General features: G+C 43.8%; 1 non-coding gene across 1 annotated transcript; it reads left to right on the forward strand.

Moving 5' to 3' along the window:
• The first annotated feature begins 4,702 nt into the window (after positions 1 to 4,702).
• Positions 4,703 to 4,776, forward strand: trnai-aau (transfer RNA isoleucine (anticodon AAU)). Its single transcript has one exon. It is a non-coding gene; the product is annotated as a tRNA-Ile (tRNA).
• Positions 4,777 to 15,916: the final 11,140 nt, after the last annotated feature.

A 15,916-nucleotide genomic window follows, 5' to 3' on the forward strand; every position in this document is an offset into this window, starting at 1 on the left:
AGGGAAAGAGTAGCGCCCATTAGGGAGCAAAGGGCCAATCTATGGGTGGAGCCAGAGGGCATCGGTATAGTTTTGAACGAATACTGCACATCCGATTTCACCCAAGAGAATGAGGATGAATGTATGGAGCTCTGGGAGAGAGACTGCGAGGTTCTTAAGCTTTTAGATTTCAGCCAAAGAGGATCTACAATTTACAAGGATACAGTAAACAGAATATGATATTACACCAACTGCTAACTTTAAAAAAAAGTTTGTAAACATTTCTATAAATTATGCAGATGAAAAAAAAATAATCGTGAGAGTAAACATTGACCCTTTGGACTCAGAGAGACGTGGAATTATAATGGGGAATGGGGATTTGGCTCAAAAGCGATTCGGAATAAACCTGAAACCAAATATCAAGTGAATATATTGAACTTGTGTAAATCTGTACCAGAAAAGAAACATTTCTGGACACATTAATGGGGGTAAGTTGCAAGCAATCTCCTAGACCTTTCCACTTGCAACATGGAGTTTGACAGAAGAGATAGCTGCAATGAAAGCAGATGTATTGGATTCGACCTTTCAGAATTACTTAGAATCCAGAGCAGTTCCCAAGGATTGGAAGGTAACAAACCCAGATGTTTAGGAAGGGGATAAGAAAGAAAACTGGGAACTGTTAGCTTCAAAATCACTGCCAGGCAAAATGAGATTTTCCTTTCTTTTCGGGTTGTGCTAATAGAACACTTGGAAAATCATAATGTTATTCAATAAACTCAACACAAGATTGTGAAGGGGAATTTGATTACGGCGATCTTATCAGCGTTTCTGAGGATGTAATTATGAGGAGGATAAAGGGAACACAATTGAATTAACTAAGTTTGGATTTTCAGAAAGCATCCATTAAAGTATCGTTAGAGGTTCTTACACAAACTTAGGAATTATGGGATTTGACGTCAATACTAGCATGGAAAATGAATTGGCTAATGGACAGACAACGGAGAGTAGGAAGAAAAGTGACATTTTCACCTTGGCAGGCTGTAATTAGTGGGCTGCCGGATGGATGAATACTTCGGTCTCAGCTATGTACATTCGATATTAATGGCTGAGATGATGGAACTTAGTTCGAAGTGTAGGATAAAGATGTTTCCCACAGCAAGAGTTCATGTGAGACTGGAAAACAGCACCACCACAGTGTGATCTAAAGAGTCACATAACAGTAGACCTGGGATAGACAGGTTCGGGCATCGGAAAGACGTGAACTAGAGGCTCGTGTAGAAAACTGCATGGAAATAGCTCTTAGTCTGGGCTATACTGGTGCCTATGTATATTGCCGTGTGTTACCAATAAACAGTGACTGTTCAACAGTTGAACTTTCTTCGTAAGACCAATGGACAAAACCCTTATAACTTGGGAGCAACTAACCGAACCCAGAACTCAAGACAAGCTGGGAAAAGACCCCAAAATCTGAGAAACTAAAGGAACCACATCCTGACCTGACGAATTCACCAGAACTGAAGAGCACAGGTGGAGATCGCCTAAGAAGAAACCCCATTGCAGAATTGGAGGCTCAAGGGCAGAAGAGAAATCCACTGTGTAGCTGAAGGACTCCAGCAGAGCCCGTCGCGGGCATTGTGAATCCCCATCCAATACAGAGTCAGATAACCGAGGCAGATCGCAAGGGCGAGCAAGCTAAATAATATTTAAAAATCGGTACAAAGGCTGAACGGGTCTTTAAAAGTATTGAGGGCATTAATCAGGCAGAACAGTCCATTTCTTCAATCACCGCCCCCAGCCCAAGTCCAGAGTCGGCGGCCTAGAACCGTTGAAATAAAAACGTTTGACGCCTCAGTGAAAGCCGGAAATCACCTTTGATGAATTGAAGACTTTACTCTGGGAAATTCGCGAGAAGACCCAATTCGATTGAAAGACTTGCTGCAAAGAAAATAGATCACTTTGAGGTCGGGTCCGACATCGCCGCTGGAGCCCGCCAAAACCCAAAATACGCGGGGTGAAGTGAACTAAACGGTTTCTGCAGAGTCATCTTTAAAAGTGCAACAGCAAGTAAATCTGAACTCCCCTCTGCTGAAGGAAAAACAGCCATGGATAATAAAGCAGAGCTAACAGGTCGATCTTTGCTGATCCAAGGGGCAAATCAGGCGCAGAATTGGTGGCGTTGGCGGGCATTTTTCAAAGATATACGATAGCTTTAGGGTTAGGTAAGGGGACAGAGGCTGAACAACTGAAAACACTTTTGTAATCAGAAGGTCCGATAACCGATGACGTCATTGTGAGCCAAGGAATAAATGAATCTCCGGGTAAATTTGAAGCTGTTCTGAAATCTTTCGATACCTATTTTAATTTAAGAAGGAATAAAATTTTAGTCCGAGGAAAGTTCAACAACAAGTCCAACAACCTGGAGAGCCCATTGGCCTCCTGGACCTGGTGGTGTCCGATAACGGCCCGCAATTCACTAGTGAAGTCTTCACTCAATTCACCATCCATTACGGATTTCAGCAACTTAACCGCTCCCCAAATTTTCCACAATCAAATGGTGAGGCGGAAAGAGGCGGCCCACCGTTAAACCCCCTTTTGAGATATAGAAAATACGTCCCATAGACGCTTTGAACATTGAGATCGAACTTGCCTCAGTGCAACAGGCAGGAGCTGAGCAATGTCCCGCATAATCTGAGTAGAACTTATTTCTCCTAGTTTCTGTTACCGAGCTGAAACTGTTTACATTTCGGCATATTGTATTCCACCTACCCTGTTCTTTCCCACACACTCTGCCCATCCATATCCCTCTGCAAATTTTCTGCGTTATCTCCAACATACACTTTCCCTCCATTTTTCATCGTCAGTAAACTTGGATAATTTGTGCTGTAAGAGTTCTGTTCAGTAGGTCTCACAAAGATGTTCAGAGGCTTGTAATGTTGAACAATAACTGTTTGTTGGAAATACATAACTCTGTATGTGTGCTTACGTGCCTGTGTGTTTTTGTGTGGTTGTGGGCAAACTATAGGCCAGACTAAGAGCTATCTTCATGCTGACATCTACTCAAGTCTCCTGACCATGCCTGTCCCATGCCCTAACCTGTCTATCTTAGGTATACTGTCATGTCACTCTTTCTATCACGCTGTGGGCAGTGCTGTTCTCCAATCTCACATTAACTCTTGCTATGCCGAACATACTCGCAGTACCGTTCCCTCCACTCTTAACCCAACATAATTGCAGTAAAATATTTTTTTACAGCTACCCTTTCTCCTTCTTCAAGCCCATAACTTTATAAATCCAGACAGTCTGGAGGCCTGACAATTCTACCAGATCTTGTTCTGGTCACATCTGGAGGGTTGTAGGCCCAGTTGTTTTGGGCAAGCTTTATTGCTTTGGAGTTGAAAAATCAGAGTATCCTTTCTTTATGGCACATTTTTTAATTGATTCATGGGATTTGGCAGGCGGCTGGCTAGGCCGGTGTTTATTACCCATCACCAATTTCCCTTGATAAGGTGGTGCTGAGTTGCTTTATTGAACCGCTGCAATGGATGTGATGTAGGTACACCCACTTGACTGTGTCTACCTGATTAACTTAAAAGTATGACAGGAGGTTCTACTCAACAGATGAGGAGGAGAATCCTGTTCCGGCGGATTGTACCTTCTGGAGTATATAACAGGTATGATCTTGCTCGATCTTCACCTCCCCAGTCTATGATGCCCGCTCTTTCAAGGTGCCTGGTCCAAACCTTGTCACTTCTGTTTAACTGGAGCAGGTTCTTGGTGCAGTACCTCCTACTGTAGGCAGAACAGTGCATTCTCGGTCCTGAACTTCCTTCTGATCCCTGACTGGCAATACCGTCCCCGTCTAATTCCAACCAATCTCGAACGCTTCGTTATGAAGACAGCCAGAAGAGGGTAAACCCGAGGCAAAACAAGATTGAGCTCCCCCCACAATGTTGTTCTGAGGCTTGTGAAGCGGCGCTGCTGTATGACTATTAATCAGGTAAATACATCAATCACATGGCAGTTGCCCTGTTACTTACCGCTTTCCCAACTTGCTCTGATCGCCTCAAGTCATCGATTGAGGGCCAGGCGGAAATATATTTCAGTTCCCTGGCATTGCAGCTCCAGCGAATGATAGCACCAAATATAAATTTCAACAGGCACTCGGTAATTTCTTGTTGAAGCCCCCGTCGTGAGTTTGCCCGATTGTGAGCAACTTCCTCCTAATTCGCCATGAAATCCACACGCTGCAATTCCAACATCCTTGAGATAGAGCAACATTTCCACACTATTTTTACTTCAGTGTTTGAAGTGCTTATATATTTTATATAATTTAGCATCGTTCCGAAGGCAATTTTGAATGAGCAACTTGCACGGGTCATGCGCGATATGCCCACACCCCATGAAATAAATAGAAAAGAGATTGCATAGATACCAGCCTATTTTTGACGGCAGATTTTGCAGTTTAAGGTTTGCTTTGGACAGAATCTTTTCATCATTGACAAGAAGGAGAACGTATCTGTTGCTGAACAGCTTTGTGAAGATCGGATCATTCAGCAGCTCTGGGAGAAACAGACACTCACAGCTCGCTGGTAACCTGAACTTTCAACTGGGCAAATCCGAGATTTCCAGCCTGTGCGCGATCAATCAGCGAGGAAGATTGCGGAATCCTCCACTCACTGCCCGTTAAATTTAAAAACCAGATACTAGGGAAACGGCACCAGGTGGCCGGTTAGCTCAGATGGTTAGAGCGTGGTGCTAATAACGCCAAGGTCGCGGGTTCGATCCCCGTACGGGCCAATGTATTTTATTCGACTTAGAAGTAATTAAAGCCCGGACCCGGTTCAGTTGTTATTCCTCCGCTGTCACATGGAAAGAGCGTTTCGAAAAGTTCTTCTGCAGCGTTGCAGGCTGTGTTTTTTTTCCATCCATGCTTCTTGCTTCTTGAACATTTCTGCCACTAGTTCTGACAAATCCGTCCTTTTAACAATTCTGTGCCACAAATTTGTGGGCGACAAGACAACAAAGCTTTGCTACTGTACAACGGAACACTTGCAAAAGACGCTCTGCTCAGCATCTCTGGGGCAAATTTATCTTTACAGCTCCCGGGTAACCTGAAGCTTTGACTGGGCAAAAACGAGAGTTCCAGCCTGTGCGGGATCAGTCAGGGAAGGAAGAATGCTGAATTCTCCACTCACTGTTACACTGAATTTGAAAAGCATTTGATCAAACTAGGAAACGTGCAGCTTGGCGACCAGTTAGCTCCGAGATAAAGGCAAAATGCTGCGGATGCTGGGAATCTGGAACAGAAACAAAACATGCTGGAAAAACCTCTTCAGAGTCATACGGACTCGAAATGTTAACTCTGTCTTTCCCTCCACAGATGTTGTCAGACCTGCTGAGTTTTCCCAGCACTTTCTGTTTTTGATCAGTTAGCTCCAATGGTTAGAGAATGGTGCTAATAGCGTTAAAGCTCACGGGTTCGATCCCCATTGAACAACGAAACATGGGAGATGTATGGTAATTCTGTCCCTATTCCAGTTCAGTTGCAGTCCTTCTACTGTTATATTGTTCGAGGTTCTGTTGTAATTCCTATACTGTCACATCGGAATGGGATTTCGAATAGGACCGTGTTCTCCTGCGGCATCGCAGGTTGAGCCTTTTTCTCTTCCACACTTCTTGCCTTTGGAAAATTTCTGCCTCTTGTCCTGACAAATCCGTCCTTCTTTTCACACTTCTGTGCAATAAACCTGTCAACATCATGGCAACAAATATTTTCTCCTGTACAGCGGAACACTTGCAGACGAGCAGTGACATCGCTGTTAACTGTGCCCATGCCTGCCGTTCGCTGCAATGCTGCAGGCAAATTCACTCGAGACAACTTGCAAGCGACAGCGCAACCAATCATACTAGCCTACCATAAAGTGATTGTATTGAAGCTATCAACAGTCTCTACACGACAACAATAACTCGCTTCACAACAATTTCACGCAAATACTGCATCTGTCAGCAAAGTCTATCCATTATCAAATTTCTCAACAGTCAATCAGCTGCTGGCGAGGCCAAAAAAACATTTGCTGCTTCGAGATGTCTTTTAAAAAAGCAGCACAATATACTCCTAATGTGTTGCTAATTATTCTCCAACATGCCCGGAACGAAGTAAAATACTGAACCGCGCAACGCCTACTTCATTGCTGAGCTACTTGTAAGCGACGGATAAACTAGGTCGCTGAGAAACCAATGTTTTTCCGTCTAACTTGTGGTAATTCCAATCCCAGATTCAGACAATTTAGCCACGAAATCACCCAGCAGAGGGTAAACCCAACGCAAAATTACTGTGAGCTCTCCCCACGGTTTAGTAGTTTTGCTGTATGACTGTTACTGGGATAGATTTATAAATCACCGAGGGCAGTCGGCCTGTTATTTGTTCTCTCATTTACTGGTTCCGCAACTTGCTCCAATCGCCTAAAGCCGCTGATTGAGAGCCAGGTGGAAATACCTTTCAGTTTCCTGCACTTCCAACTTCCCCGGCTTTTACTACCAAATTTAAAATGCAACAGGCACTCGGCCATTTCTCGCTAAAGAACCCCTCATAATTTGTAAACACTGTGACTGTCTTACTTCTCATTCGCAATTCAGTTCCAATTCCAAGCTTCACTTGCATCATCCTGAGGACAGGGCAACATCTCAAAACGAATTTTACTTCAATGTTTGAAGTGCTTTCACTTTGTAAATTTAGCAATCCTTCCCAAGGCAATTTCGGATGAGCAACTTATACTGGTCGTGGAGGCATATCCATATCTCATGTAATAAATAGAAAAAGGGAGATTGGATAAGATATCAGCCTGTTGAGGGCGAGAAGTTTTTCAGCTTGAGGTTTGCTTTCGGCGGAATATTTTGAACATTCAGAAGGGGAGCGCTGATGTTGCTGAACAGCTTTGTGAAGATCGGGACAATGAGGCAGCTCTGGGGAAAACTCATTCCCTTCCAGCTCGCTGGTAACCTGAAGCTTTCAATTTACAAATACGATAGCTCCAATGTTCCAGCTGGTGCGCGGTCAGTCAGCAAGGACTGAGTGTCGATGGTCCTTGGGTCGTTCTTCGGTACCATTCCAGATACAGAATCCGAGTGACCCCCGCCCCCTTGCTGCCTTGATACTGTCTCAAAGAAGTGCACTGGAAGGATATTTAGCGTGTATTGTTTTCATGTTGTGAAAAAGTGTCTGCATGTATGATAGGAAAGAATCAAGGTTCATAATTCTCAGTCGGAGCACATCTGAACATTCCCTCTACATACTGTGATATTTATCTGGCTGTCGCTATCACTGATCGCGTTTCCCTCTTTCTTACAGCGAACTTATTGACAATCATGATTCTCGCCAGAAGAAACTGTGGCCTTTCCAAATGCATCTGTCTATATGGTGTCTGGAAACAGCAGATCTACTGATCATGTTTTTCATATATTAGAGTATCAAACTTTCAGCACAATCTTTACACATTCATTCCTCTCCAACACTGTCATTGTTATGGCAGTATCAAACTTTAAATTGAGCAGGCACTCCGTCATTTCGCGCTGACGCACCCGTCATAAGTTGGCACAATTCAAAGAGAACTGAAGAAAGGGAGAACCCTTTGATTTGCAGAAAAATACCCACCATCTTGTAATTGTGGTAGCTTCGATCGATTTTAGAATTGTTTTCAGGTTTCCAGCTATTCTAAGTGTGAAAAGTGCTTCCTGATGTTTCCCTCGGTTGGGACGATCGCTGTGGATCAGAGGCAAAAAATGTCACGATTCAACCCCATTCTTACTGGCGGCAGAAGCAGTTTTTTCCGTGTTTAACCTAACAAATCACTTTAACAGGTTGTAAACCTTCATTCTTCTATACTCAAGGAAATAGAAAAGTTTGGAAGTCCTGAAAAGGGTGGGGGGTGGGGTACGGTGATATGCAGGGATCAGGAAGAAGGCGAAGGATTGACACTGGGTGAAGTTCTCCTTCTGAAAGCCAGCACAGACAGGATGGGCCAAATGGCCTTCTGTGCTATGCCCATTCTATGATTATGTTTTATCTGCCCGTGTGTAGGCAATGAGTTTGAGGTCACTATGAGATTCTTTCAACTGAGACTTGGACACGACCCCAGGTTAGGGTTGCCGTGAGGCTTGGAATACATCGACAGCTTTTATTATTTTTCGTTCTTCGGTGAGAGAATTGCTGGCAAGGCCAACATTAATTTTTGGAGCCTTCTTCTCCTTTATAGATGTTTAATTCTCCACCAGCATTCGCCACTGTCTTTGCAAGCTCTGCACAGCTTAAATCTGATCCTTTGATTGTGGGGTCACATCGAAAGCGATTGTCTGTGAGGACAGGAGACAATAGGCACAAAAACCAAGTGTTGTAATGGGAATGAGGAGAACAGGATTTGTAGAAGGCACTAGTTGAGTCTCAGTTGTTGTATCCCGTCTGGCTCTGGGCGCTGCTCTTTAGGAAGGATGTGGTGATGTGTAGGATGTTGGAAAGAGGGCAGGAAAGATTCACGAGAATACTCCTGGAATGAGGAACTTCAGTTATGATGGTAGATTGGAGAAGTTAGGACTGTTTTCCTGGGAGAAAAGAAGGCTGAGAGGAGGTTTGATAGAAGGATTGAAAATCACGAGGTGACTGGTCAGAAGAGACAGGGAGAAAGTGTTACCGTTCGTGAAAGTTTCAAGACTGAGAGGGTAGAGATTTAAAGTAGTTCGTTAAAAAAAAAACAAAAGGGACACGAGGAAAAACTTTCCTTTTCCTGCAAAAAGTGTTTAAGGCCTGGAATGCACTGCCTGAGAGTGTGCTGGAGGCAGGTTCAAAGGAAGCATTAAAAAGAGAGTTACACTGTTATCTGGCTTTAAATCCGTGCCTGTGGCCCTGGTTCCTAGGGTCCAAGTCATAGGAAATAACTTTCAAAATAACCATTATCAAATTCCTCCTGCAATCATGATTATGGGTTTCGGTAAAGGGGCTGTCAGTCGGTAAAATGTAGGGACTGAGCTGGGGTTTAGTGTCTGGATTTGAAGAGGGTTAGGGGGGAGTTCAAGAAGCAAAGAAAGTTCCAGAGAGGAAAAACTGAAAGTTTGGCGAGTAGGAAAAGCGAGGAATATGAATGGCGTTCACCATCTTTCAAATTTTATTCAATGAAGGACCCAAAGGGAAAAGCATCCCTGTGCCAAGGAGCTGTGCAGTGAACGGCAAATAGAACTGAAATTAGCAGAATTCTGGTGTTTACTGAAGGAGGGGAAACGGGGTAAGCAAGGAAACAAAAGATGGTGGATTCTGAATAGCTGCCGTCAAAAAGCAAAGGAAATGAAGGAAAAAAGTAAATTTTAAAAATGAACAAAATGGTGGCAGAGATTAAAATGTAAGTTACTCTGTCACGTTACGGTCACAGTTTACAAGATGCACGTTTATTGTCAGATTATTAATGAATTCTGCCTATATACTCATTACTAAATCGAGCATAGCCCGGCTCCTCTCGGTTTTAAAGTATATTTTTTCAGCAAACTGTCCTCGATTCAATCCACCAAACCACTAATTTCACAGAAATTCCGATTCAGCCCAGTTGAGGTGAAAGAGCCAGTTTCTGTGTTAACGCACACACGGAAATGTCGCCTGACTGTGGGTTCAGGGCCCTTTTTTTCAACGTGCGCTCGTATCCGGGATCTCTGAAAGCAACCGCAGATTCTTGACTCTGTCTTTATACAATCTTTATCAGCATCTGTCTCCCATATACCAACCAGTTTCAAATTTTGTTTCTAATTTCGAGTGCTTTCTCTGTATAAATAGCAGAGCTAACGCCCCGTCGGGGAATTGAACCCCCATCTCCTGCGTAACAAATGGGGATACTAAACACTATACTAACGAGTGAATTGAACTGCACGATGTGTACAGGCTTAGATCTACCATGCCTCTGACATGCACACACAAACTCATTTACAGCGCAGCAAAGCAATGATCATTGCGCTGTTGCAGAGAAGATGCTTTCTGACTGATTTAAACGAGCATAATAATCGTCCTGGGTAAAGCAATCTATCATATATAAAGCCACAAAATGCAATGGTGAACATGGGTGTGTGTGTGTGTGTGTGTGCGATTCGGAGGTAATGATAGAGAGGTGGAGAGAGAGACAGGGAGAGAAAAAGCCAGTGATGCCAGACGACTTGAGGATTGAGAATGTTATATCCGTGTTGAGGAAAGTAGCGTTTGGAAATCTTCTCATTAGAATTTCTCCCGCGTGTGTTTTAGGAACAAAACCTCACCTTAACGGATCAAAATAATCTCTGGGCTTGGCGTTTCTTATTTGAGAGGTTTAAAATTAACAATAATAAAAACAGAAAATGCTGGAAAAGCTCAGCAGCTCTGGCAGCGTCTGTGGAGAGAGTGACCAAGTTAACGTTTCGAGTCGGCATGACTTCCTCAAACTGCGATTGGCGGGAATGGAACACGAATCAGCTGCGCGGAAGACAGATTATATTCCCCACTGCACCACTAACGCTGATTACAGGCCCTTCAATGGTGGGAAAAATGCCAAGACACTTACCAAGAGCGTTATCATTAATATAAAAGGGTCGGTTGCTATGCAGCCATTCACAATCTCATCTGGACACATCCTTTGTTTTTTTTTTATCAGAACCATTACAATTCTGTTCAGTTTGTGTACCATGAAACCTTTTCTCTCCACCACCCCAACAACCCACCGCCCCACCAAAAACCCTCACTCAGCTCTTTTGTTAACCCTGCGCCCTCCCGCTCTCCACTGGTTTAAACATTGCATCCTTCTACATTTCTTCTGTTCTGATGAAAAGCCATCGACCTGAACAGTTCACTGTGTTTATCTACACTGATGCTCTATGTTCTATGACCTCCTAAACATTTTTGGTTCCTTTTTTTTCCCACTTTTCCAGTGACTACACCGTTTTCCTTTTCCATTTGAAAAGTTTGCGAAAAAATGGCGAACGATATTTATATTCCTCGCTCTTGCGCCTTGCCAATCTACCTGTTTTCTTCCTCCAATACTCTGTTTGTCTCGAGAACTCCCTCCTAACGCTCCTCAATTCCTGACACTAAACCACAGCTCAGTTCCTATGCTGAAGCCACTGACTGCCACTGTAATGAAGTCCCCCTTCCTGATTTCTGCAGTGATTTGACACAAGCTTACCAGATGTTAAGGGAAACAGATCAGTCAGTCGAAGAGCCTATTTCTATTGGCTGGTAATCTCGGAGTCAAAACATTAAAACCAGGGATTCCGGCATGAAAATTAGGAAACGATTTTACACACAAACTGCGCTAGAACCTCAGGGTCACATTCTGTCAACGGAATCTAATGTTTGATTGATTGTTATATTTTCAATCTGAGATTGATCGAGTTTTGTTAAAGGAGGGTATTAAGGAATCTGAGGCAAAGGCGAGCAGATGGAGTTAGTAACCAATTAGACGCAACATCATTCAATATATTCTAGGGGCTAACTAGCCTCAGCAACAGCAAACTTCGAGGGAAACAACTCACCTACAGCCTTCTGGACTCAACATTGAGTTCAAGAAATTTACACCATAACATCTGGCTCCATGTTGGTTCTTGCGCCTATTTTTATTTTCCTGGTTTGGTTTTGTCACGGTTTTTTTCTTTCTACATCATGTGACATTTAGGCGGTTGCTATGCTGCCACTCAAAACTTCATCTGGACACATTTTTTATTCTTTACTGTACCCACAGGAATACAGAAATGTTACAGCGCAGCAGAAGGTCACTCAGTCCATTCTGTCTGCACCAGATCTCCGAATGAGACATTCCCTGGCCTCTCCCCCTAGCCCTGCACATTGTGCCATGAAAAATGTTGTCTCCTGCCTCACAGGCAATCACTTTCGAAACGACCGCACAACCACTGGATCAGTTCTAAGCTCTGCAGTCCTGCCACACCGAGTGCGGTGGTGGACAATTAAACAGCTAACTGGAAGGGGAAGCTGCGCGAATAAATGAAGGCCTGTTCACACAGCATTCTGTCTGCGTCCTCCTGACTTGCACACGCCTTACTTGGTTTGTGTGCATCAACAGTCGGTGTTGCACTTGGAACCTTTAAGCTTCGTTGACCAGCGAAGATCATTTCACACTTATGTCCATCCTTAAGTATCACTTTAATGCTATTTATTTTGGGCTTGTCTTGCAAGTCTTGCTGGAATGTGTCTATGCGATTAACAACTGAACAATTCTGCCGACTATTTCTGCACTTGAAAAATCATAGGATGGACCCCTTTCCCTGCATCTGCTGATGAAGTTGTCCATGGGTTCGGTCTGTGGTGGAAATGACATGACATGTCGATGATGAATACTGAAGTTGAACGTGATTCTGAACCGGTCTTCCAATATAACCCATATCTTTGCGCATCCATTAGCTCTTCTGCTGTTAATCCTGACATGTTCAGCCTGCGTAGACCTTCATTCACAAATTTAGGCGATTTTTAATGGCTTGCTTGTATGGCTCAGGCACACCTGAATCAAGGAACCATAGCTCTGTTTAAACTTTTTGAATTCGGGAGGTAGTTCAGCTGCATCCGAATTCAATCTGGGGAATTTTGTGGACATTTTGACAAAGTCCCTTTGACCTTCCTTATTCTGTAGTACCTGGAATGACTGTCACTGTGGCTGCTTTTGCTGACATTTCCAAGTGCCAATATAATCGCAGCCTTCTCTGGCCTGATGTTTATGCAGTTTTGTTTATTTTTTTTCTTTCTTTGACTTTCCCTCTCTCATTATCAATCCGGTCCACGCCCTGGTCAGTCGCCTAACTTGATTGACATAATGTGGCGCTGGTTCTCTTCACACCCTCTCCCACTCACTGAACCCACAGGCCATGCATTGCAATCTAACCATGAGGGATCCGTCTGCTTCCCTGCGCTTCATTTGAACACTATCCGACTCTGTCTTACAAGCTTTTCTGTACAGTCAGCGCGCTGCCTTCTCAACGCTCTCCGACCTTCGACTCTCTTTAGGTCTGATCAAAACTTCAAGAGTCGCCTCATGCCATGTAGCAGAACCTGACACTGTTCACCAATCGTACCTGTAGTTAATCTTAATGCCAGGCTGTCTGACCACCGCTGAACACCATTTTCTGTTGTTATAATGATGGAGGCGCCAACCACCATTCAAATATAGGGTAAATGCTTTGAGATACTTTGCCCCATTCAGTTACATATCGTCAACTATAGTGTCCTGGTGGTGAGCATAGCTGCTTTTCAAGCAGTTGATCTGGGTTCTATTCCCAGCAATCGCAGTTTGTTCATTTTAGATTTCTGAGTTCAGGAGATCCAAGCAGGAGTTGTTTCTGATGAGATAGGATTTTGTTCCGAAAACACACGCGGCTGTAATTCAAGCTAAGCGATTTCCAAAGGTCCACATACATAAGGGAGGAACGTAGTCATGGAGGGATTTGAAATTGAGGATGAGGATTTTATAATTCAGGCATTGGCGGGTCAGGAACTAATTTGCTGGGTCAGCAAACGCGGGGGTGATTGGTACGGTTTCATATATTTACATTAGGGACACTTAAATATTTGCCCAGAGGTAGAACGCTTGAAGGCATCACAGCTGTGCCTTGTTCTGCTCACAGGCAACAGTGAAACTAAGACTGTATTGCACGGCCCGTTTCCCTTCTACTGAGTCACGCTGCTTTCCCTTAAAGGCAGATTACAAAACCCATGTACATTTTACCCTAGAATAAGCAGGTTTTCAGTTTGATTTCTCAGGATATGACCTACATCACTTCAGATAAAAAATAAATACGCAAGGAACTGAGCACAGCCTTGAAATTTTCACAGGAAACATTGAGTTGGGAAAGAGGTGAAATATTGAAAGAACTCATCTTAAAAGATGGAAAAATGCAGGAAAAATTCAGCTGCTCTGATAGTTTTGGTTAGCGGGTCTATTATTGAAAACTTCGATAGACCTGAAATATTTACTAACCTTCCTCTGTGGGAGCTGATTGCAGCACATTCTGTTATTATTTCACATCCCCAGCGTGAGCAGTCTGTCCCTTTCTGAACAATAAAACAATCTCTGTGCTCGAATCGATATTCAAATAAAGAATTAGGAAGCAGCAGAGGGAAAACGTTCAGATAATTAGTGAATTTTACTGAATCCAAGTAATCCTGTGCCGGCTCCACACCAAAGTTCAGGGAAAACCTCCATTATCAGCAATGAGGAACAATCCTGAGTTATGTTTTAAATGGAAGGTAAGTGGAGGTTGTAAACCTTTTTATTTGAATTACACATGCGCGTGATTTCTGTGCAAGATCTCACCGAAACGGATCAAATACAGATCCGAGTGTGGGGTTTCTGATTTGAGATGTTTAAAAATTCAACAAACTGCGATGCTAGGGAATTGAACCAGAGTCAACTACTTGGAAAGCAAAGCCACTCACCACTATGCGACCATCGATGAACTCGTTACTTTCGCAGCTGCAAAGTCTCCCAAGGCACTTAAGAAGAGCGTTATCGTTAAAAAAATAAGCTGATGTTCAGCCAAGGCAGGAGAAATTAGGTCTGGTGACAAAAGTTTTCTCAGAGAAGTAGACTTTAAGGAGCTTCCTAAAGATGAGAGGGAGCTGGAGAAGTGGAGGGGTTTAGGGAGGGAGTCCAGAATTTTAGACCAGGACAGCTGAATGCCCGGTGGTCAATGCTGTAGGGATTAAAACCCGGAATGTACAAGATGGCAGAAGAGCAGGAATCTGGAAGATTTGTTGGGCTGGAGGAGGTTACGGAGAAATGAAGAGGTGAAGTCAGGGAGAGATTTTAAAGTAAGAGTGAGGGTTTTGAAATTGAGGCATTGCCGGGGCAGGAGCCAGTGTCGGTCAACAAACACGGGGGTGATTGGTGAACTGGACTTGGTTCAGGTGAAGTTCCAGGCAGCAGAATTTTGGATGAGCACAGGTATGTGTGGGGTGGAAGATGGGGGGCCGGCCAGGGGAACACTGGAATATTCAAGCCGAGAGTGAACAAAGGCATGGATGAGGGTTTCAGCAGCAGATGAGCTGAGGCAGGGCCACAGTTGGCCGATGTTCAGGATGTTCAAGTACTGAGTGTTCATCTGATAACAGCCTGCCAGTCTGCCTAATATCATGTAGTTATATCAGAGTCATTAGGGGTAAAATGGATACAGCGTCAGCCATTATTGTTCAATATTAGGATTGTTACTGTGTCTGTATCTCTGGAACATTATGTCACTGCGGGACTTTTCACATTTCACTGCAGTCAGAAGCTGAACAAAATGTCCCAGACTGTGGCCAAGGACTGAGACCCTTTAAAGCTGACATTTGCCCCATTAAGTCGCTCAATTGGGATAATTCCCTGCAGGATATTTGCTGTTCATGAACCATTAATATCAATAATTCCTGGCACTGAGTTCAGTGAGAGGGATGAAGAGTCAGTGAACAGAGCGGAGTGTCACAGCTGTTCTGTTCCTGACTCTCCCCCTCCCGGTCTTTTAGTGAGGATCCGGTCTCCCAGGGAATGTGTTGTCCCCAATTCCGCCCGATTCCCGTCTTTTAACACTGAGAGAGGTGACGGCTGTCAGTAACTCCAGTATAGGGATCCTGATGAGTTCATTGTGGTTCAGTGTTTAGACAACTCAATAACAAACAAGGTTCACAGAAAATATGATAACTCAGATTCAGGAGGGGATCAGACACGGGGGCAATGGGCGCTCTCTACCTTCAGATTCAGGCTCCTGAACGTTGCGGAAAAAGAAATGATATTTGTTGCATTGTTGATGTTGTGGTCGGAGGGCCTATTAGATGAGGCGTTTTACTTCCCTGTGTCGTGCAAGGTTATCAGAAGATTGTAGGTTGGAGTCCTGCAATTTGTCCTATGATCATTTGACGTAGATAAATTGTCGTGTACAGAAGTTCTCGCACACTTTG

Source organism: Cetorhinus maximus, chromosome 35 (assembly GCF_964194155.1).
Source record: "Cetorhinus maximus chromosome 35, sCetMax3.hap1.1, whole genome shotgun sequence".
In the NCBI taxonomy this organism is placed as follows: domain Eukaryota; kingdom Metazoa; phylum Chordata; class Chondrichthyes; order Lamniformes; family Cetorhinidae; genus Cetorhinus; species Cetorhinus maximus.